This window comes from Hetaerina americana, unplaced genomic scaffold (genome assembly GCF_022747635.1).
Source record: "Hetaerina americana unplaced genomic scaffold, ioHetAmer1.1.p SCAF_10, whole genome shotgun sequence".
NCBI classification, from domain to species: Eukaryota; Metazoa; Arthropoda; class Insecta; order Odonata; family Calopterygidae; genus Hetaerina; species Hetaerina americana.
In genome coordinates, this window is record NW_027286070.1 from 43,948,515 (window position 1) to 43,971,315 (window position 22,801).

A 22,801-nucleotide genomic window follows, 5' to 3' on the forward strand; every position below is an offset into this window, starting at 1 on the left:
TCATCCAGCCAAAAACGCTTAATGGAGTCCCAGATCTCCACCCTCAGGACTCACTTTTTTCGAAGGGGTGAACAGCATACAAATATAAATCTGTAGAAGTTCCCCCAGAAAATATTATGGATATGCAATTAGACTAATTATGTAGTTTTATTTCAATACTTACCGAGTTAGAACTATAGAAAGTTATTACATCATGAAACCATTTTTCCTGGCCCCTAAGATGTACTGTGGTTTAATAGATTAAAATTTATGAAAAATACTGGATCAGTCGGAAAAGATGAAATTATTTTGACGTTAACACAATTTTTAAGAGGAAATTTTAATAGTTATACTAAAAAATTAGGAACCACACGTGCGCTCACACACATAATATATATATTTTCTCTCTCTATATATATGTGTATATATATATATATATATATATATATATATATATATATATATATATATATATATATATATATTAGTTTAATCGTCGTATAATCACAGAAATTTGTCATCCTTGGGTAAAAACTAAGATGCCTTTTTACGTGTTCTGAAACGTAAGCTTTTTCTCCCCGGCGTAGGAGAGGGGCCGTGCGGGTCAGAGGACAGTCGTCAGTGATCCAGGCGTACTCCAAGCCATGGAAGTGCTCTCACCCTCCCCGGAAGACCCGAGATGCACCCCCGGCCAGCTGCTGTGGCTCATCGAGTTAGCCTTTGCGAAGTACATTGCGGCGATGTTAGGATGCTAGCGGTTGGAATCAGTGAGGTTGCTGCTAGAGCAGCCGGAGACAATGCACCGCTGTACGCTTTATCCCTCGTGTGACCAGCCGAGGCGGGGCTAGAGGGTGCGCACACCTTGGGAGTTTCAGTTCAAATGCAAGGCGAGCAAGGGAAAGACGTTCAGGCGCGTGTGTAGGGACTCCAAACTTCGGTTCGAGATACCACTTGAGGTAGTGCGCGAGCACTTGGAAATACCCTTCCCCTAGTATGATAACATTACCTCCCCCCCGCCCTGTGTGCCCTTCCGCTCCCTTTCGCCTTCCAGTCCAACGGTGCAATGGAATAGGTGCTGGGTTCAATTTTGGAGGACATATCCCAAGCCTGTGTGACTCGGGCCTCGCACCATGGTAGAAAATGGACGCTGGACACTAGTTCCTGGTCCCACTCCTAGTTCTCCCCCCCGTATCGCCTTAATAAGTCCAAGCTGAAGGTGGTAAGACGAATAAGCAGCTCCACGGAATGATGAAGTGGATCTGCCTCCCGACGCGAGCCATTCGGGAGATAGTCACCGTCGCAAGGGGCAGAGGGAGCCTCCCAGTCCGCAAGGGTATTCTCGCCGTCGTCCACACGTTCCGAATGCTCACTTGCCCGGGCGTGGGCGTGTCGGATGTGGCCCGGCACACCTTGCGAGATACAGCAGGAGGTTAGGAAGGGAGGATGGGAACGCGCCACTTGGCAAGCCATCGTTCTGCACACATTTCTCCGCCGTGGTCGATTCCCGCATAGACAGGGACGACCGCGGCCACATGCCTCTGTTGCCGCGAAAGGATGGCGACGCTGGAGGTATGCCACTTTGCCGCGTTGTTGTGGCAATAAAGCGACGCGAGAAAGGACTAAGGCGATCACAATTTCAAGAGTGGAATCGGAGGAGGGTGACTGCACCGCTATATAGTATAATGGCGGCGAGGGGAGAGGGCTTCAAGCGGAATTTAGTCGAGAAACCGGACCGGGGAGGTTTCCCACACCTCCTCCCCACACCCGGACTTGAACGATCGGGACCGGAAGGGTGGATACACCTGGTTTTGCGACCGGCGTTTCATTCACCGTGCCCGCCTGAACGTCCTGCTCATGGACGCGGTAAGAAGGGGACACAACCGCTGACAAGTCTGCGGTAAGGGGGACGAGACGCTTTTGCACGTCATCTGCCACTGCCGGCTACACTCCGAGGGATGGCGAAGACGCCACAACAAAACTATGGACCTCCTGAAGACAGTCCTACCAGCTTCGTGGGAGATCATAGTGGACCAGCGGGATGCAGGGTGATCCTTAGCTCCCGAGGCCGGACCTCGGCATCTGGGAAGTGCCGCGGGGTCAGGTACAACGTCATAGACATTGCAGCGCCCTAAGACAACCGTCATGAGGCCCTCGCCACTCCACGTCGGGAGAAGTTATGGCACCCTGGTATTAAGGATGCGAGTTCGGCGCGCCTTCAAGTAGCATTTTCACCTGGATGCAATGGCGGTGGGAGCACTGGGGAGCTGGGGAACGATACTCTTCTGAACAGGCTCCAGATCCCGAGAACTCGCATCCGCAGTCTTCAGAGTAAGATGGTCTCCGCGGTCGTCCAACTGTCGCGAGATATCTACGCCCAGCACTTGACGGGGTGCGACAGTGCGAAGGCCAAAGGGCAGCGGCAACGGAGGATGACATGACCGGAGTAGAGGGTAGCGGAGAGGATCCTGACCGAGGTGAAGGAATGACCGCTGATGAAGAAAACGCAGAGGAGGCGCCGGCACGTGGACCTGGAGGAACGGTGGCGCCGGCCCACAGACCAGGAGGGACCTCAATTCAGGGAGAGCAGGAGCGGAACCGCATCGAGGAGAATGATGATGCCCCGCGATTTGGAAGAAGGGAGTATCCTCTCGTACGGGGCCACTCCCTCGAGTATGGAGTGTAGCTCTTCGTGTTGTGGATAAGTGTGAGTGAGAAGTGTGTGTGAAGTTAAGGGTATAGAATTATCATTATGAAGGGAATATGGGTAAAACTTAACTGCATAAAAGTGCAGTATATAACTGAGAACAAAAGGGGAATTTATTGTTTTTACCCGAAGTTAAAATAAACAGGGAGAAGCTAGGGAAGTAATCCCCCCCCTTGCCCACTTCTTAACCACTCCCCCCCTTCCCCCCTAGGTTGATCCCACTCTGTGTGATCAGTGTCTGGCGACGACCCTCCCTCAATTACATTTCTCTTCTTTTTTCTTTATTTTTATTCTTTAACTATTCTTTCGCTTGCAGATTGCATTTATCTTTATCTTTCGAGAATGCAGTGGCCATGACAAGGACCGTTTTTATTCTTTTATTGTAGACCTCAGAATGTCGACAGCGGTCCCTTGGCTCAGCTATCTCTTACTTTTCAGGGCAGGCGGCTTAATTGGAAGTATTCCTTCTTTTCGGGTCCGGCTGTTGGGCTGGAAGAGAAGAGAGGAGGAGGAAGAATTAAGTGGGGTGGAGCGTAGCGGACCTTCTGCCGGAAATTTGAACACTGCGTGCGGTTGGGGTGCTCTCCTGCTCTTTTGAATAATCTTTTTTTGGACAGTTCTGAACTTTTTTCTTCCTTCTTGCTCCCGCACAGACCTGCAAGGTTGCTGTTGCAGGAATAGAGCCATAGGGGTGACCAGACTTGTGGGCATCCTATAACCACAGAACCTACACGGGCCCAAGTATTTTAATAGTAGTAGTTGTTTTAGGGTGGGGGGCGACCGACAGCTAAGGTCATTTGCGCCATTAGGGCTGGATGGGAAAGGAGGAAGGGTGGAAAGACCCGGCGTCGACATTAGCCTACTCTTTAACGAAATGCACCAAGGGGATCGCAGTTCAGCGTCCCATCCGACAAACGGCGTACTCACTCAAAGTGCTCACTGCAAAAGTACCTCAAGTAGGGATCGGGATACCGCTAAAAAAAGATCTGCTGTCTCCAGGATTCGAACCCGGGCCCTCTCAGTGGGAAGCCAGTTAGCAACCGCACCATGCCGATTCCCATTTATTTTAATGTTTTACGCCAAACGGCAAGAAACATACCTGTATGTAATGAAGTAAAATATGCCAATAAAGCTTTTTACTGTCCGTTCACCCGTAATTTTACCCTTATTATTCAGAAGAAACAACTAACCTCCAGTTAGGGGCGCGGCACACCATCAACACCAAGCTCTGTTGGCGTAACTCGGTCTGTCTCTATCTCGCGGCAGTATCAACAAAAAATGAAATGCTTGAAGTCCTGGCCTCTTGGCTTATGTATATATTTATGTAAAACGGCGAAACTATTTAATATATTTATTATAAATACCCAAAATTGTTAAAAATGAAAGAATTAATCGGATGAAACTCGACTACTAAGCGTTATCAAGGAGTGATACATAATCCATAGTTTGAAAAACCTGGCCGTTGGTGAATATTAAATTTGCCAACAGATGACAGGATCACAATAATTGGGTATACGAGTAGGTTTCTTTCTTTAATTCATGAATTAATTGCACCACAGAATTGAAATAGGTGGCAAATAAAGGAAATAAAAACAAAATAGATCTTTGTTAATTTTACCATTGCTGTATATTGCGAGGAATTAAATCGATAACATTTAAAAAAAAATAGTTCTCGCATAGAGGATTGGCTTCAGTAAATATTAAATTACCGTAAGTTATTAGGGTTAGCGTACATCTTCTAATGACGACGACGATTTTACCATTGCTGAATATTGCGAGGAATTAAATCGATAACATTTTAAAAAAAAATAGTTCTCGCATAGAGGATTGGCGTACATCTTCTAATGACGATGTTTTCTACTAGGAGAGTCGTTTTTAAAAAAATGTTATTCAAGTTTTCACATTTTTTAGCGAAAAGAAAGTAAAAAAAATCTTTGGTGGTCGGCCTACCTCTCATCCACTGCGATATATTCGCAGATGGCAAACTTGTGTGCAGAGTTGAAATCGAATTCTGCGGCTGATTACGCTTGGATAAACGAAATAGAAATGCTGTCATGGCGTACATAATCTCTCCACAGAAACACGATTGGTTGCCTTACTGGTGGTTGCTTACCTTTGTGTCCTTCCACCGTTTGCTTACCTCGTTGCTTCACTTCGTTCGTCAACTTAACTTTCCTGCCAAACTGTCTAAAATCTTTTTAGAGTCTTCGTGTATGGAAGTGTTATAAGAGATTAGTTTTAGTTTTAAATAACGTAGATATAGGATCCCCCCTTTTAACAAAATCCTCCATAGGGAGGGGTAACCACCCCTCCGGCCAACATACCTCCCCTTCCTTCTGTGGGAGGGAGCCACCCCTTCGGGCAACCACTTAACCTCCCCTCCCTCCCTGGAGGACCCGCCATCAACCATAGCAGGCTCTCCCCCCCAACCGTCACCCCACGTGACTCCCCTCGCGGAACAGCAACCGCCTCTTTGCCTCTCTGTATGTATTAACAGAGGGGCTACATCACCGTTTGCACAACGCGTATTAAGTTTCGCAGAGCACCATGTGTGGATCGCGGATGTTCTGGATTTTAAGGAAGCTTTCGACAAAATACCTCATAGTAAATTACTCGCAAAGATAGAAGCATATGGAATAAATAAAAATTTCCGGAGTTGAATCAAAGACTTTTCGAATGGTCGGGTAGAAATGTGATAGATAAAGTTAGCTCAAACGTGGTAAAAGTTACTTCAGGTGTTAACCGGGGAGGTGCTATCGGACCTTGTTTATTCCTACTTTACGTTAACGACATTCACTCGGTAGTCAATAGGAAGTTCAGTTTATTTGCTGACAATGCAGTGGTTTACCGTGTAATCCGTGATCCAGAGGACACAGCAGCAGTATGAGATAAACTTAAAGCTACACAACGCTGGTATGACACTTGGCATAAAGACTAAAACTTAAAAAAGTGCCTAGTGAAGAATTTTTCGAAAAAGAGCGATTACCTCCAGAACGCCTACTGCATCGGGAACACCGAAATTGAATGTTTAGGCGTTACCCTCACTCGCGACCTCTCCTGGGTGAAACAAATACGAAGAATATGTGGACAAGCTAACAAAAATAAGGATTTACTAGAAGAGTACTGGGTAAATGTGATGAAAATGCCAAAGAGAAATGTCATCTTTCGCTGGTTTGGTCTCATCTAGAATATGCTGCTAGTATATGGGATCCTCATGAAGTTGGTTCGATTACCAAATTAAATCGCATGCAGCGTAGAGGAGCTAGATTTGTGAAACGCTGTTATGATAAACTTAGTGGTGTATTCAAAAGTTGGTCTGATTACCAAATTGAATCGCATGCAGCGTAGAGGAGCTAGATTTGTGAAACGCTGTTATGATAAACTTAGTGGTGTATTCAAAATATCAGAGCAGTTAGACAGGGAATCACTCACGAAGCGAATGTTAAATTACAGATTGAAGCTCTTGCATAAATTGGAAGGGTGTCTCTAGTCTCTTTAGCTGTGATGCAGGAAATGTATTATTACCCCCATCGTACTACGGTAGGAGAGATCATGTCAATAAAATAAGAGAGATTAAGTGTAGAACAGATAGATTTAAGAAGTAATTTTTTCCACGAATGATAAGGGATCAGAATAACATTGCCCGACCATGTAGGGGTAAAACAATCTTGTCCAAATTAGTCTAGCGTGTATTCACCCCTAACCACACACCTTAGCGGTGGCTTGCAGGGTACTAAAATATCTAACGAAGTCCCTGTCATCAATTCTCTTCTTCCTGTGGAAGCTTCTTTGCCTAGTGCAATTCTTCTCCTTACGTCCCTACTACTTTGACCGTGTTGGTCCAAAACACTTACGAGATACGTAAATTGTTCTACCTGCTCTTGTTTTTGCCCTCCTATTTTAATGTTTAGCTTAGCTTTTTTCTTTCAAGTACCAAGTACCAAGTACTTCCTCATTTGTTTTCTTCTCTGTCCATTTCACCTTCTCCATTCTTCTCCACACCCACATTTCAAAAGCCTCCAATCTACGTCTATCCTCCTGCTTCAATGACCACGTTTCCGCACCGTACACAGCTACGCTCCATATCAAAGTTTTTACGAGTCTTTTCTTAACATCCTTACTCAGCGTCCCCGTCATCAACTCCCTCCTCCTTGTGAGAGCTTCTTTGCCTAGTGCAATTCTTCTCCTTACGTCCCTACTACTTTGACCGTGTTGGTCCAAAACACTTCCGAGATACGTAAATTGTTCTACCTGCTCTTGTTTTTGCCCTCCTATTTTAATGTTTAGCTTAGCTTTTTTCTTTCTGGAAAATCGCATAACCTTTGTTTTATTAATATTGATTCTTATCCCATACCTGTCGCACTGAATTTCCAATTCACTCAGCAATGCTTGCAACCCCTTGGCTGACTGACAAACTAAAGCTTGGTCATCAGCAAACCCAACTGATTTTACGAATTCCCCTCCGACTTTCATTCCTATCTCCAATCTTCCCATGACTCCTTGTTCATTTCGACCACATATATGTTGAACAGAATCGGTGACACTGGACAACCCTGCCTTAAACCTCTTCCTAACGCTGCCCATCCGGACTCTCCATCCCCCACTCGCACCTGAGCAGTCTGAGACATGTACAGGTTGCGGATTAGCCTCCTGTCCCTCCAACCTATTCCTATTTTCTTCAATATACTCATTAGTTTTGCCCAATTCATTCTATCAAACTCCATTTCGAAATCCACGAAACAAGCGAATACGACCTTGATTGCATCCCATATGCCTCTCGATTAGTGATCCCATTACTGCAATGGTATCACGTGTGCCTCCTGAACCCAAACTGATCATCCCCAGAGTAATCATTTGCCAGGAACCAGCGACGGTGTGACCCTTCTCCAGGTAGTCTGTTGAGATGATTCCACTGCAGTCCCAGAAAACAGAGAGCATGACCTTCCCCGAAGACTTCTCCACCAGTTCCTCTTCGGTCTAATAGGATGTCGTCCACTTCCTTCACTGAGGCAGCATCGTCTGTGAATAATGGTCTTCCACTTCTTTGTTCGTCTGTGAGGAACAATTGCCAGTTTTCAAACTTCTTTTCCACCTGACCTGTGTCATACGTATGACGGACTATCAATTTCATAAACAACCATGATTTCATCACGGATTTTTCGGGCACTGTAGCCTTTCAAATGAAGGAATTCAATCGCACTGCGAGCCTCTGCCTTCTCCGTACTTCGAGTTACTACAATCGACGGCTTCCTGAAACAAAACGAATCAACATTAATAAGTTGCAATTGATAACATTCTGTACACAAGGACCAATTATTATGCAAAAGAAATTTGATTCCGATATCTCGGTTATTACCTAGTAACAATGAAAACTTTACGATGCCCTCCCGTATCATTCTCCATGGCATCCTTATTCATTAAATTAAACCTACCATATTTTCTGTTCCATTGTCCTTTTTCCAGGGTTGACTGATCGGTTTCACTATAACGATGGATGAACCAATCCTTAATACTCTTAACATAAAAGAGCCGTTCATTAAATTATGATCATAATTTTCTTATTCGCATAAATATTCATCATTATCTTCTGAAGGCGAAGCCTTGTCGTTGCAGCTATTGGTTTCTCTTCATTGTCGTTCTTTTCAGTTCATTGTAGGTTATTACTCTCATGGTACTATTTATATAACCTATAAATTTCTTTCTTTGCCTTCTCCTTTTTTCCATTATTTTCCCCACCGCTTTATTTTCCAGGAAGTAATTCTTTCTGTTCCGTAAATTATTACACAGGGTATTAATTTTATGTTACATTGTTAACTTATGTATGTGTAATCCAAACGTGGCAAAAGATTCATTAAAATGGCTCCATTTTTACATCAGCGGCAATCATTGCAAGTTCGATCATATTAGTTTGCTTGTGATAATGATGGAGGCAATGCAAAGCTTCATTGAAATGTTACTTTCGCCAGAATAAAGCAGAGGCCGTGCCATAGGCAATGTATGGAGTGTCTGCTATTTTCTATAACACAGGAAAAAGATGGTTTGAAATATTTGACGAGTGACAATCAACTTCAAAGCAAGGTGGGCCTGGAGCTCCAGTCTCTTCTCTTACAGATATAAACATTGACAACACTGTGTTGATGAAATAGTGAGAGAAGATTGATAATTAATATTATGGGTACTGTTATAAATACTGAATATTTAATCGGGTGTGATCCACATGCTGTTAACAGAAATGTTGCCCATGAAACATATTTTTGCTTGGTGAGTTGCAAGACTTCATATCCAAATGTAACAAAATATTTATGTACAACCATTACCGGAAGACGAGGAGTCTTTTTGAACGGTCATCTTTGAAAATTAAACCTGGCCACATGATTTTTATCCAGTAGGTAAAACAGCAAAACCCTTAGTTGAAATCTTAGATGTCACCAGCAACCACTAAGTTAACGAAAAAATGACTAAAATTTCCCTTAGATTGATCTTATAAGAAATGGTGGGGACTATCAGTAGCAATGCATAATTAAATTATTAGATAAGTTTTTTATTGGACTAATGAATCAAGAGCATTCTCGTGCAAGGGCGTCTCTCAATTCTCAACCATTCCAAAGGCTATCATATATACTTACAGTGAATTTTACTTTAATTATATGTGAAATGTATTGATATTTTAAGTTATACCTGTAGTTTGGGTCCATGAAAATAGACTGAAAATATACAAAGAAATATTATTAAAAATAATATTATAAATTGATAGATCAACTGTATATTATTAAAAAGCTGAGTTGAAATTGAGTTAGGCTTGTTAGGTATTCATTCGGGATCGATATTTTAATCACGTGCGGTAGAGTTGAGAAAGGTGAATTACGGATTCCGTTTCCGTGAATAATTTCTATCGGGCATGAATTGGCAAACAGTTTAGCGCTCGGACGTTGTTAGCTGTAGTTGTAAGTTGTTGGAGGGGAGACAGGACGGAGAAGAGAGAAAAACTTTCCTTCACCTGATGAACGTGATCACAACCACCCGGGATGCTTTGGCCTCGCGACTCCTTCCAGTTCTCCTTCCGATGGAGGGAGAGGACTCGGTTCCACTTCAGACATGTCCCAAAGGGACCTCTGCGTACTCTTCTCGAGATACGGCTGTGCACAGAGTTTCCCATCTCGCTCCGCAGAGGACAGCAACGAGGTGAGTCACAATCGGGAGAAGAGAGATGGGAACGACGTCCCACACTCTACGGTAACCTCTCAAATTCTCGCATTCACTCCAAAATAAATTGCCGTGCCGAGGGCAGATAAGGGTGAATTCCTCCTCTTGGGAGTCAGTCCTTTTGGGTCGCTGCGAAAAATAAACTCGGTCAATTCTAGGATCTACACTTATATGAATCCCTTATGGGACAAGACGCTGTGGTCTTTCCTTCGTCCAACCACCAGATCCTGGGCCCTCTGCACTCACCACCATGTCCTACAGTCCAAAAAGGAATCTAACCCTGAGAAAGGTTTGGAACGCTCTTTGGTGCGGGTAACGAGAGGAAGCGCGGGGCACTCAGCAATTGAACAAACGCTCGGGTACAGAGCTCTAAGTTTCAGATAAACAACTCATTACCTTTTCGAAAAAAATTTTGAGCAATCCCCTTTGTAGTTTTTTGCGGACATCTAAACATATTAGCATAGCCTGAAAGCCATCTATCGACTTTTGAGATTGGTAAAATGCACTAATTAAAATGGTTAGGGATTGGGAGTTCTTCCGAACGCGAAAATTGCATGAAAGGTAGTCCCAGCGATTCCCCCAGAGGAAACCCTCTACGTGTCTTTTGCCTCGAATCAGAAAAAAAACAGGTAGCTAGAGCGGTAGTCAGCATAATAATTGCCTCAAAACGTCAGCAGTTACACCCTAATCAAGTTACAAAATAATAAGTAAGTCATGAATGAAGAAGAAGATATGTATTTTTCATCGACATGTATTTTGAATAAATACCAACTTTGAACATAGACATCACGAATTCGAATATAGAACATCCATTGCTACCTAAAACACAAAAAATGTCTGTGAATACAGCAAAGTTTGCTCGACTTGTAAATTATTCCTTCGTATTCGGAACAGTGCATTGGTTTACTGGAGAAAAACTTCCAAGGAATCTAGCACCTACTCGACTGAGTATTTGGATACAAATTTGTATGCTTGACGTGCGGAAGGTAGTGAGTATCCGATAAACCTTAAATCAAAATTGCATTTTGTGAAAAACTCGACAGCCGTAGCCGGCCGCTTGAATGCAAAGCTCGATAAATCTTCATATTTCTTTTTTGAATAGGCAAATGCATTTTTAATAAGCCAAAGCTCATTTCTCACGGAATTTCCCTCTTAAGGTGGCGTTATTCACACGTTTCTGACAGTTCAGGGAAGGAAAATTTTTCAATTTCGATATGCCCAGAATTATGCACCGCAGAAGATACTACCCCACACTCTATAAGAACTTTTGCTTAGCATTTGAAAATATGTCGTGATTATTCTAAAAAAACAAATTCAGTTGAATAAACGTAAAATGAATCTATTCAGTTAAACTTTACATAGGCGAATTCATACTTATAATGTGAAAAGAAATGTACGAGAGTGGTCTGAAAAGTTTCCGACCTAACAAAGATACAAGATATTTTTTCTGAAATTTTCTGAGAGCCTCGTATAAACTGATTTACTATATATAGGTATATTTAAGCCATTGCATTAATGCGGGACTACCGTTAACGTAACGGGACTAACGTTCGCCTCATTTTATATACGTCCAATATACACGCAGCATACACGAGTTAAATAATATTTTTACAATAAGCTAAAAATACCTAAATATTAACAGAGATTTTAACATAATTTTCAGCAACCACCTTTCATTGAGTTCTCACAAGGAATATCTATAACCCCGCATCATTTCGGTAGGAGATCTCACAACGTGTCTAAGAGAAATATATTCCCGGACATAGCGATAGAAGGAATTCTTTTTCCAAGGCAAATTCGCGATTGGGAAAGTAGAGAAGAGCATTAAAACCATTTCAAGAAACATAGAAATACGCTATCACTCATTAATTTAATGACCAGGTGACCTACCATTCTCTTTCGCACTCCCTTTCCACGTTTCGTAGCGTATTATTTACCCTTAGGTTATATTTGTTTAACCAAATTTCCCGCTAAGGTCTCGATGCGTCTTATTCTGCGCCTAATTTGATAACTTCCGAGATGAACGTGAACGAATAGGCCACTCGGCGTCCCATTGTACTTATAATTTTTTCATAGATCGTTGAGGGTTCTTATGGTATTAAGCGTCGAATGAACTCAATATAGTCCATGAAGTTCGACGCCTATCTCTTGTTAGTGCGTGACACATTGGCACCCCCGTAATTTCCCCGTGTCTCGCCGCACGAGACCCACCCACATGATCCGTATACATCCATATGATTACGGTAGTAATTTATTCCCAATATTTATTTATACATTTATGTACTTTAATATTCTTAGTATTATTTATTATTATTTTTATTTAATTTAAATTTGATTATTCCTGTATATTTATTCGGCAATTTATTTTAAGTCTAACGTAAAAGTTTTCTTTGCGTTTTCACGGCATATGTATCACCCTTTTGCTGCAATTAGATATCCACATATTAGACATACCTGTATCTCAGTAAGTTTTGCAGGTTTTTCACAACCCCCTTTCTGTGTGGGTTTTCCCCTGCAGTGGATTTTTTTCGTTGAGGATATCAGGTCACAATCCTTACGCTTTCCCACAAATTTAAGTATCCTTTATAACACTCTGCCCAATCTTCCTCCAATTTAGAATTTATTTTATATTTTTTTAAATATTTTATTTCGTATTGTCCTATAATGACTGCAAACATTTCTACACTCTATTTTGATATGATTGTAGACGAGTTTTTGCATCTGAACGACGAGAGGTTAAGTGGAAGAAGGGACTATCTAGTCTCAATCTCGCCTCAATAAAGATGTTTTATTATTATTATTATCCACCCCTCCGAGTTCAGGGGCTAGCCGGAATAGCGTGTTCTGGAGACTTGGGCGGAAGTTTCGAACGGGCTAGCAGAGGGAGAGGGAGGGGTTTGGCATGCGAAATGGGTGGCGAGGGGCCGGCGATGGTGCAGGAGAAAATGCGACTCCTTAATATAACAGACCACATTTCCACTAGGCCCGTAGTAGTTTCAAACAAGCTCAGCAACAATTTTGTGAGGCCCTTCCCTAAATGATTTAGTGTCTTGCATTTACGGAGGAGAAAAGCAGTGGCATCTAATGGGAACTTTGCGTGGAATCTACCGTCGAAATTAATCCAAATTGTATTCGTAGACGGGATGCAAAAATGTTTCATTTCATAAGGAAACTTACATCAACACATAGCTGAAATCAATGCACGTGCATTACCGAATTCCGATGTAGTTTCCAGCGTTACTTTGTAGAAGCGATCTTTGACTCCAAGAATGCACTTTTTATCTTCCGGGGAAGCAAGCTTAAGTGAAAAATATATATTTTGCTGGTTCCGGTACGTAGACGGCGTTTTTTTGCGAATGACCAGGCACGCGGAGACGACTAGATAAATTTTACAGCATTTAAACTCCGTAAACAAATGAATTAATTTCACTATGTTAAATGAAATTAACGCATCGCTGAACTTGCAAAACCATCACGAAGAATCTTAAAAAGGTCGAGTTTTCAATTTGCACAAAAGGCATATATAGACCAAATCATCAGTTCAACAAAAATATCCAATTTTTCAGAAAACTTAGCAACCTTCCACTCGTTGATCTACCGTTTAGTGAAAATCCCGCTGCCACAAGTATACGCCCAAAAAGAACTGACTACCAAAGCCCCAATTCTCATTGCCTCGAAAAACGGTAAAGTTAGTCATGTAACAGAGTCAGATTATAAAAGTGGTGTCACTGTTAACAATGAATTTTGCCGAAATAGCTTTGTGAACATCCAGAAAACATTTTAAAAAAAAGGTGATAGACCGAATAAAAACTATAACTTGAAAATGCCATAGCATAAACAACAAAAGATAGGATATTGAGTATCGGAATAGTAGGCAGATATGTATAGTAGTTGGAACGGAGAGCTGGCTCGCGGAAGATATAGCAAACAGAGAGGATTTTCAAAACGGTTGCCCTACAGGCATAATAGACTCGGTGGAGGAGTATTCATTGCAGCACAACTCAGTACCCAACGCTATGAATGTGACGAAAATGGCACATAAAGTGTACGGTTTCAGCCGTCACTTGGTGGAACTGTTACATATCCAAATTAACTTGTTTGTGTTGTGTTTTTGTACTTTTCCACAGACTTATTTAAGATTCAACGCGTTTCACAGACTTGCGACATCTTCGGGTACAAATTTTAATTTATATACAGCAATGGAATATATACCCTCCGGACAGAATAGAGGGGGTGCCCATGGTTGGGGGGTGAGGATGGGTGAGATGGTGAAGGTTGGGGTCTGAGTTATTTGGTTGGCAAGGGATAGGGAAGAGGCTAAGGTGCCGTGGGCTATGACGTGGCATGGGGTGGGGTGGATGGGCATGCGAAGGATTGGGGCGAACAGGTGCGTTGAAGGGCTGGATATGTTTTTTTCTTCAAGGTTAGCTTCTCGGAAAGGAAATATGAGGGTACAATTTCTCGTTACAGAGGATCGTTTTGGGCATTCAGGCATTTATAAACTGAAATGCGATAGTTGGCAAATCTCTTGTGTCGGTCAAACTGGAAGAACTTCCAAGACGCTACCCAAAGAACATTCGAGGTGTTACAAAAATCAGAACTCCAACTACAACTCAAGGAAAAACACCTCATAGAATTCAATCGCAATAGCAATTTTTCCCCGAAATACTGCATATCCTTCCTAAAGCGTGTATGGGATCCAAACGAGGCAGGCTTCATTTTGGAACTAGATCGAGTGCAACGTAGAGCAGTTAGGTTTGTGAAAAGTTGTTACGAACAACGTAGCAGTGTCACGACACTCTTGGACGAATAAGGATGGGAGCCACCAGTTGTGTTATGTTTAATTACAGGTTAAATTTACTTCGGTTGTGGCAGGTTACTTCATCTGAGGATATTCAAGGCATATTACAGGCCCCAACTTACTGTAGTAAATACGGTAGATCACGCACGTAAAGTCATGGAGATCTATAGTAGAACGGATACATTTAAAATGTCGTTTTTCCTCGTACCATTAGAGATCAAACTAAATATAACAGCAATCGTGTACGAGATAATTAGAATTCGTAAAGTATGTATTGTATTTTGTCGATATCCTGCATGTTATTTTTTCATTTAACAAACCAACCTTTTCAACAGTTTTACCCCTGATCGGTAAGGTATATTATATCGTTCGCTTACTCTCTGTTTAGTACTCTTAAAATTCTCTTTACAATATTCTCCATACTTTTTCGTAGTTATTTCCACGTCCCCCCTTCCAACCCTCGACCCTTTCCGGAGGGGTGATGCGTATCTCGTACCTCACACCGTCCGCTGCCAACAGTGGGGTGTCACATATGCTACCTGTGACTTAAAGGGCGGGGACCATGTGTTGCATGTCTTTAAAAAAACATAATTCCTCCTTCTTACTTTACAGTTATTTTACATAAACTGTCTTGGTATGGTTGAGGTCTGCAGTATTATAAATGACAGAGAACAAATAAAAACAATAATATAATAATAACATAAAACAAAGAACTAATTTATCACTTTCCCTAAGAACTTTCATAGCTTACCCTTGCATCCTGGTGCTTGCACCTCCTGCCTGTGGTATATATGTAGATTAGCTCGATTTGTAAAACGTCGTCATGATAAACTGAGAGGCGCATCAACAATACTCGAGTGACTTGTTTTTTGATCACTCACGGAGCGAAGGTTACACTATCCAAATATCCTTCTAATGAATCCTTACTTTTAATTAGATATTCCGCATATTTCGCGATTGCATTTCCCCCAGAACATGCCCTTAGTCAATGTGACCCTCCATTTTTCCCGATTATACGTTTATTACCATTGGTTTCCTGGATGCTGAAATATTATCTCGTGGAATACTCTCCCACCGAAAATTCATCAAAACGGATTTTTTCAAATTAAACCCTAGCTCCCATGTCTATTATCCGATTCTCTCTCCGTTGAAATTCACATCTGAAACGTCGTTCCCCACATTTAGGCATGTGCCCGAGGGCGGATAGTAAATACCATCAACACGTTCTTCCCCCATGCCCTTGGCCGGGGTGGCCACCTAATGGCACGCAAAGCAATTATTTTGGCACGCACAGCTGTAAGGGAGCTACGGACAATTCCACGCAACTAAAATTAATCGTTGTTTCAAAGACAAAGAAGAATATATTGTGTACGTACGTTAGTGTCCTCTGCCATCGGAAAAAATCCATTTCGCTTCGACGGATCAAACATTTTCAGTGCTCAACACCTTTTTCAAATAGTACCCTGCAAGACAACGCTAGTGTGTTTGGCTGGGGTGATTACACAACAGACTACTTCCATGGTCCCCAAAACACCTTTCCCTCCTAGCACAGTCGGACAACCTTATTCTGATCCCTTATCGTTCGTGGAAAATATAGCATCTTCAATCTACCTACGAGTATTATACACATCTCTCAAATTTTATTGACATGATCTCCCCTACCGTTGTACGATGGGGCTAATAATACATTTGTTTCTTTGTATGCATATTATATTTGTTTCTGTGCACTTCGTTTCCATTCGCACCTAAGCACGCAAAACATTGTTCTCATCAATCATATATATGTGACATGCTAGTACTAGTAGATCGTCCGCATCAATCAATTTCAGTCACAATCAAATATTATTGTGTTTTTTATGAAAAAAACACCAAATGCTTCTAATAAACAAAAATAATCGATGCATTTATCTCACTCGATGGTTTGGCCAGCGAACAGCGGCACTCTCATTTCATTAACTTAGGCACTCAATCGTACCATCCCATTGGTTCAACATCCATGCCCTGGAGATATCGGAGAAAATCCCACGCTCGGGTTGGGCGACGATGTAAGTGCGGGCAGGAAGGGGGGCGTGAAAGGTTTGAGGGGGTGGGGAGTGGATGAGGGGGTCACGGACGCACCTGGTGGGGGAGGAGAACTCTAGGAGGTGGCAACCATGAATGGGGGAGAGACGTTGCAACGCCGCGCGACTCTCGAGAGAAACCGCTGAGGCCGAATTGTCGTGGCTGCTGCTCTTGCCGAACTAGTGCTCGTGAGGCCGCGGGGATGCATTGGAAGAGACGGGTCGCGTAGATTAACGACTGAAACCCAGGGCTCGAGTGAAGCAACTCGAGAGAAGGTCAATTAGTTAGTTGGCTGTTACACTTGCCCCAACCTTTCATTGGGTACCCAGAACAGGAGAATGTGCAGTTCAGCCTTAAGATAGTATTAATTCCACGGATCTTAGGAAAATGGAAACATAAGAGAGAATACATACGACGACTAAGTACTTTGCTTTAGTCGGAAACAACATTTAGACAAGTATCCGGGATCCATGGGAGAAAACGTTCACTAAAAAGTAGGATAAGGGTTAGAGAATATTCGCTAGGTATGTTAAAAATTATTACGAGAGGAGGGTAAGAGTGGGTGGAGGAATCCTAGATCTACCCAATACCCCGCAAAGGCGTGCGGCGGGTGGTTTTGGAACAGCACCCGTGAAATAGACGGCAACCATATGTAAAACAAACAAAACCATGCTAAGGCACACTCACACCGAGGAATATATTCATGAAAAATCTATTTTAACTTACACACATGTAAATACATATTTCTACGGGAGGAGAGATCATGTCAATAATTTAGAGAGATTAAGTGTAGAACAGATTGAAGTTGCCATTTATTCCACAACCCCCTTCGATTAACCCCCTGCCACATACCCTAGTGGTGGCTTGAAAGGCACTAAAATATCTTAACATATCTATGATCACCTGGTGTGTATTCTACTCTCTGCCACACACCCTAGCGGTGACTTTCATGGTACTAAATATACCAAAATAAAAAAATAAGCTTTAGTCATTACTGATAAGGCTTAAATTTTGTTTTTTTTTTAACTTTTTTTTAGCGTTTTAATAATCTGCAAGCCATCGCTTGGGTGTGGCAGGAGGTGAATATATACCGTATGTAAATTTGACAGACGGAAAGCGTATGCCGTCGGAATATTTTTCAATTTCGTCAGCACATATTCCATGGTTTACCTCCCAGCCGCAGCTTCGTGCACTTTCAGCCGTGATGCACACACGATCATCCCAACTAAGTTTCGAAAGAGTGCTCGAACGAATGAAAACAGCACCGCACGACAGATCACTCTAACGCTAATTCAACCGCGACCGAACCCTTGGCGAATCGCTTCGTGCGGCAAGTCGCAGATTTTACGGTTCGCTCGCTTATGTCCGACGAGCGTCGTCATTGAAATCTCAAGACAAGTCTACTTGAACAACTCGACGTTAATTTCTTACCATGCACGGGATCTGAGCCACCAATGCCTTCTTCGGTTGTAAACGTATGACCCGAAGGTCCCCTGCTCCCTTCCCACAGAACGGTCATCTCCACGGGTTTCCGTTTTGTTCCCTTCGCCCTTCTGGTTGTGGGGGCCGGAGAGGGTGGGACGAACAGCCATACACCGACCATCACCCTGTCATTTCAACTCAACTAAACTTCCAGTTTCCCTGGCTCCTCGCTCGTACACCGTTCGGCCAGGGAAGGATCAAGTTGACATTTACCACGTTATTTCTCGTCCTTCGCCGTCGAAATGTATGCTGTTCTCTTAGGACACCCTTCAAGCCTTTTGAAATTGGTACAATGTGAGAAAAATCTGCATTTTCAGATTGTTTCAGACAACTTAAAACCCTTTCACTAATTTACTCCGTAACATCCCATCTTCTATTTTTAAATGGTAGCCAGCAAACCACCGCTAAGTTTTGTGGCTGACGATTCCACGCAAGGCATGCAACATGAAAGTTAAGTTTAACAGAATTGTTAGTCACCAATGGATATGTAAAGGATATCCAATGATGGAGATAAATAAACTATCGTAGACGATGTCATAATATACAGAGAGTTAACAAGGCACAGTGGCCGTAAAAAGAGGAAATCAATAAAACATGCCTCCTTTTTACAGGCTTACTTATTCCGCCATTCTACGGTTGATTGCCCTTTGGAGACAGGAGTGGGGTTTGCAGAGTTATTCCAGATTTAAGGCATGTTTTAACACAAGCAATGGAGCAGTTGGAGACACTAGAAACACTAAATTTTGCCAACGCAAAAATAATACATTGCTCGCATATTTTTACCTACCCATTCCACTATTCTTTCGCATACTGGACGCAGCACACTCAAATTATCGTTTTCGTCCACGAGTTGCCCATGCATTAAGGCACATCTACATACGAGGTCTGTTCAAAAAGTATCGCGAATTTTTAATTTTAGCGGGTTACGTTTATTTGATTTTCGATTTTTTTGTGGCCTTATGCTGTTATCGTATGCATAATACTCCGCAAGACGCCGCGGGAGTACTAGGTCAGCACCCGCAAAACAGAATAATAGCACATGCAAAACCAAATCATGTTACCTCTACGCAAATATTAGTTTGATCATTCACTCGATAAATTTTAATCACATGAACGAAAATACTTACCTGCAACAACATTCAAAAACAGGATACGTAAGTATATTTTAAATCATGCGGCAGAAGTGTTAGAAGAATGGGTCTAATAAATAAAAAAAATACAGAATATCGACAAATATATGTATACACCATAAATTCTAATTAGATCCTCCGCGATTGCTGTTATATCTATCTTGATCTATTATAGTACGAGGAAACAGCGACATTTTAATCCATCCGTTCTACAATAAAATCCCTGATTTTACGTTAGTTATCCGATCCACCATAGTAAGTAATACGACCTGTAATATGTCTTTCACATATTCAGATACGTAACCTGCAACAAATTTACGCAGTATATTTAACCTGTATTTTAAAGTACGGTCAACTAAAGGCTCCCATCCTAATTCTTCCAATAGTGTCGTGATATTGCTACCTTGTTCATAAGAACTTTTCACAAACCTAGATGCTCTAAGTTGCACTAGATCTATAGGATCTTGTAGTTCCAAAATTAAGCCTACTTCAAGAGGATCCCATACACTTGCAGCATACTCAAGGTTGGGTCTCATTAATTTGAAATAGCAAAGCTCCTTGACCCTTTCATTACATTTCCCAAGTATTCTTTTTATGAATCCCAACTTTTTATTAGCTATACCACTTATTTCACCAAGGGTACCCAGTCAACTCCCGTCCCTTCAAAATCAACGATGTCTTCAAGACTAAGGCCCCTGCCCCCAGCCGTTGCAAGGCCCTTCAGGGTGTGATGTAGCTGCAGAAGTGCCAATAAATGTAACCTGCCGTCAAAATCAGAAATATTTCGAAGGCATCAGTGGATGACGCGCTCTTTGCGGGAAGTTTTACGAAAAATAATAAGCGAAGCATACTTTTTTTTGTTTGATACCATTTTAGAAATTGTGATTGCTTTGTAAACAAAAAAATATAAGTAAATATTTAAAATTTAATAAATGCACTTGGCTGTAAGCAGCTTGGTAATAATAACCAGGAAGGTGTACGGAGAATTAAACTAATAGACCACGGGGTAATGCCAGAAAAAGTCCAACCAATGACTGCCCAAGGGGACTTGGGCGACAGGTAGACATGGGATCAAATCACACAATCGAAGTTAGAAAGCGTTCGAATCGGTTTTTTAATGTGAAACTGGTTAAAGTTCAGTACTTTAACGGCAGTTCGGATAGCAGCAACGAAATGATTGAGGTATAAGGGGAACGGTGAGATTCTTAGAGTGAGTTTCGTATTTTTCCCTGGAACAGCTAACAACCACGAACGCAGAGAAATGCTAACAAATCCCTATCATATACCCAAATTTTCAATTTTTAAAAAATCTTCGCTCTACTCATATCCCAATATCCCCTGCAGCATGATCTATTGGGGCATTGTTTCAATGCCGACGGAAAGGATATTTATCTCGACTTCTACTCATTGTGTAATAATATCTGTAAATATGTATTTGCAGTCCAAATGAGGCAAATCAACGCTGAATTTTTTGAGATATTCACGTCCAAATTCTCACAAATTATCCTTCACCATGACTAATTCATTTAATATTGGTCTTTAAATAAAAATATTCCAGTGCTTGGGCTCGCTTTTTACCAGATCGTGTAGTTATGACTGCATATCATGCAATGGAAGAACGAGTAATTGAATAGTTGGCGAGGTAACTGAGTATCACTCTTATTTTATTCGCATGGTCTTATCTGACAATACAATTTGGGGCCATAAAAATTCCACCTGCGAAGCAAGATATTTCCAATCGTTGCCAGCTCCCATTCGTGAATCGAAAGAGCTCCCAACATACACCCTTGACGCTTAATCTTCCCTCGGGGCAGTTTTTAACAAATGTAGAGTTGTATCTTTTAGAGGAACTTTTCCAATCCCTTAATTAACAATTTTTTCCTCGGGTCCCAATTAGTTGTACTAATCCATACTTGGCATTAAGCAGAGCAACATCTCTCTTTTAAGTTTTCATTATATCGACTTAGAACGCGTTCAATGAGACATAATTTCTTTATGTGTGTACTTCATCAAAGGTTCTTTCGACTACACATTGATATGCCTATTATGTCGCTCCAGACAGATCGTGAGATAGATAAATCGTCGAGTCATATCACTCTCAAATGCTGATTTAATCTTGGTTATTTACGCGAAGAATAACTATTACTTATGTCTATCGCGTTTTATGAACCCTTCTCCCGGCGTGCTTTCAAGAAAATCGATTCATTTGGCTGTTTCCCGCCCTCTTTGAAAACATGGCACGGGAAATACGGAATATATGCCTTGTAATGCTCTCGTATTTTCCCTTAGTAATTCATTACGCATTCTACATACACAGCATTTTACATTTTATGTTTTTCATTTTAAAAAGTTGTACCTCTTAGGAATGAAATTAAATATTTTTAAGAAATACCTTATCATCACATATATCAACCGTAAATATTATATCAACATTTTCCCCGGAAAAAATGTCATTATACAACGTACAGCCAAGTTTTTCAGCTCCAACTCCATTAACGCTCTCAAATCAGGCCGAAAATTTACATTTTAATCCAAGTACATTGATTTCAATTAGACATGAACTTGTATTATTGAAATAAATGTGCTTGATTAAGGATACTCGTGGGGAGACAAGTATGGACCGACACTTAACTTAACGGAAAGTTTTTGTATATCTTTAAAGAGCAGCTAATTAATATCGCCGCAAAAAATCCAGACAATCTACATGCCATGCCCATACATTCATGCTTATATCATTACAGTGATTACGGGGACTAACAACTAAATATACGAATTTAACAAAGTAACCGCACCACACCGGTCTTTTGACCGTGGCTCTTAAAAATGTCGCGACGTTTTTCAGATTCGCTTGAATTTGTATGAAGATGTAAGGCGACGGTGTCTCTCAGGATCTACCCTTTCGGAAACCGAGCTGATTTTTCATTAATAACTCCTGATTATAGAGGTGCCTAACGATCGAACTAGCGACTATATGTTCCATAACCTTGCACGAAATGGATGTGAGGGCAATTGGTCTTCAAATGCTCGGTTCCTACTTGCCTCCGTTTTGAAATAAAGGTGTTATGTTTGCCGTTTTCCAATCACTGGGAACCTTGAGATCTACTCGCGACTTCTTTCATATAATTTCCAGATACGGCGCAATTTCCGAAGCGGGCGGGTATTTGGGTCGGGTCCGGAGGATTTAGTATGGTACATATGTTTCAGCAAACATTCTATTTCATTATATGAGATTTCAATTTTGGGCATCGGTTGACCAGCACATTTTGGTAAGCTATCGGAGACATTCAGTGAGACAACGGTGAAGAAGCTTTGAAAGAAGGAATTCAATAATAAGTTAGCCTTTTCAATACTGCTGGCTATTTCCCTCAACCTCTCAAGACGCATAAATAAAATTCTTTCGGTTTCTTTTTCAAAAATTCCGCTTATCCTTTCCCTATTGAA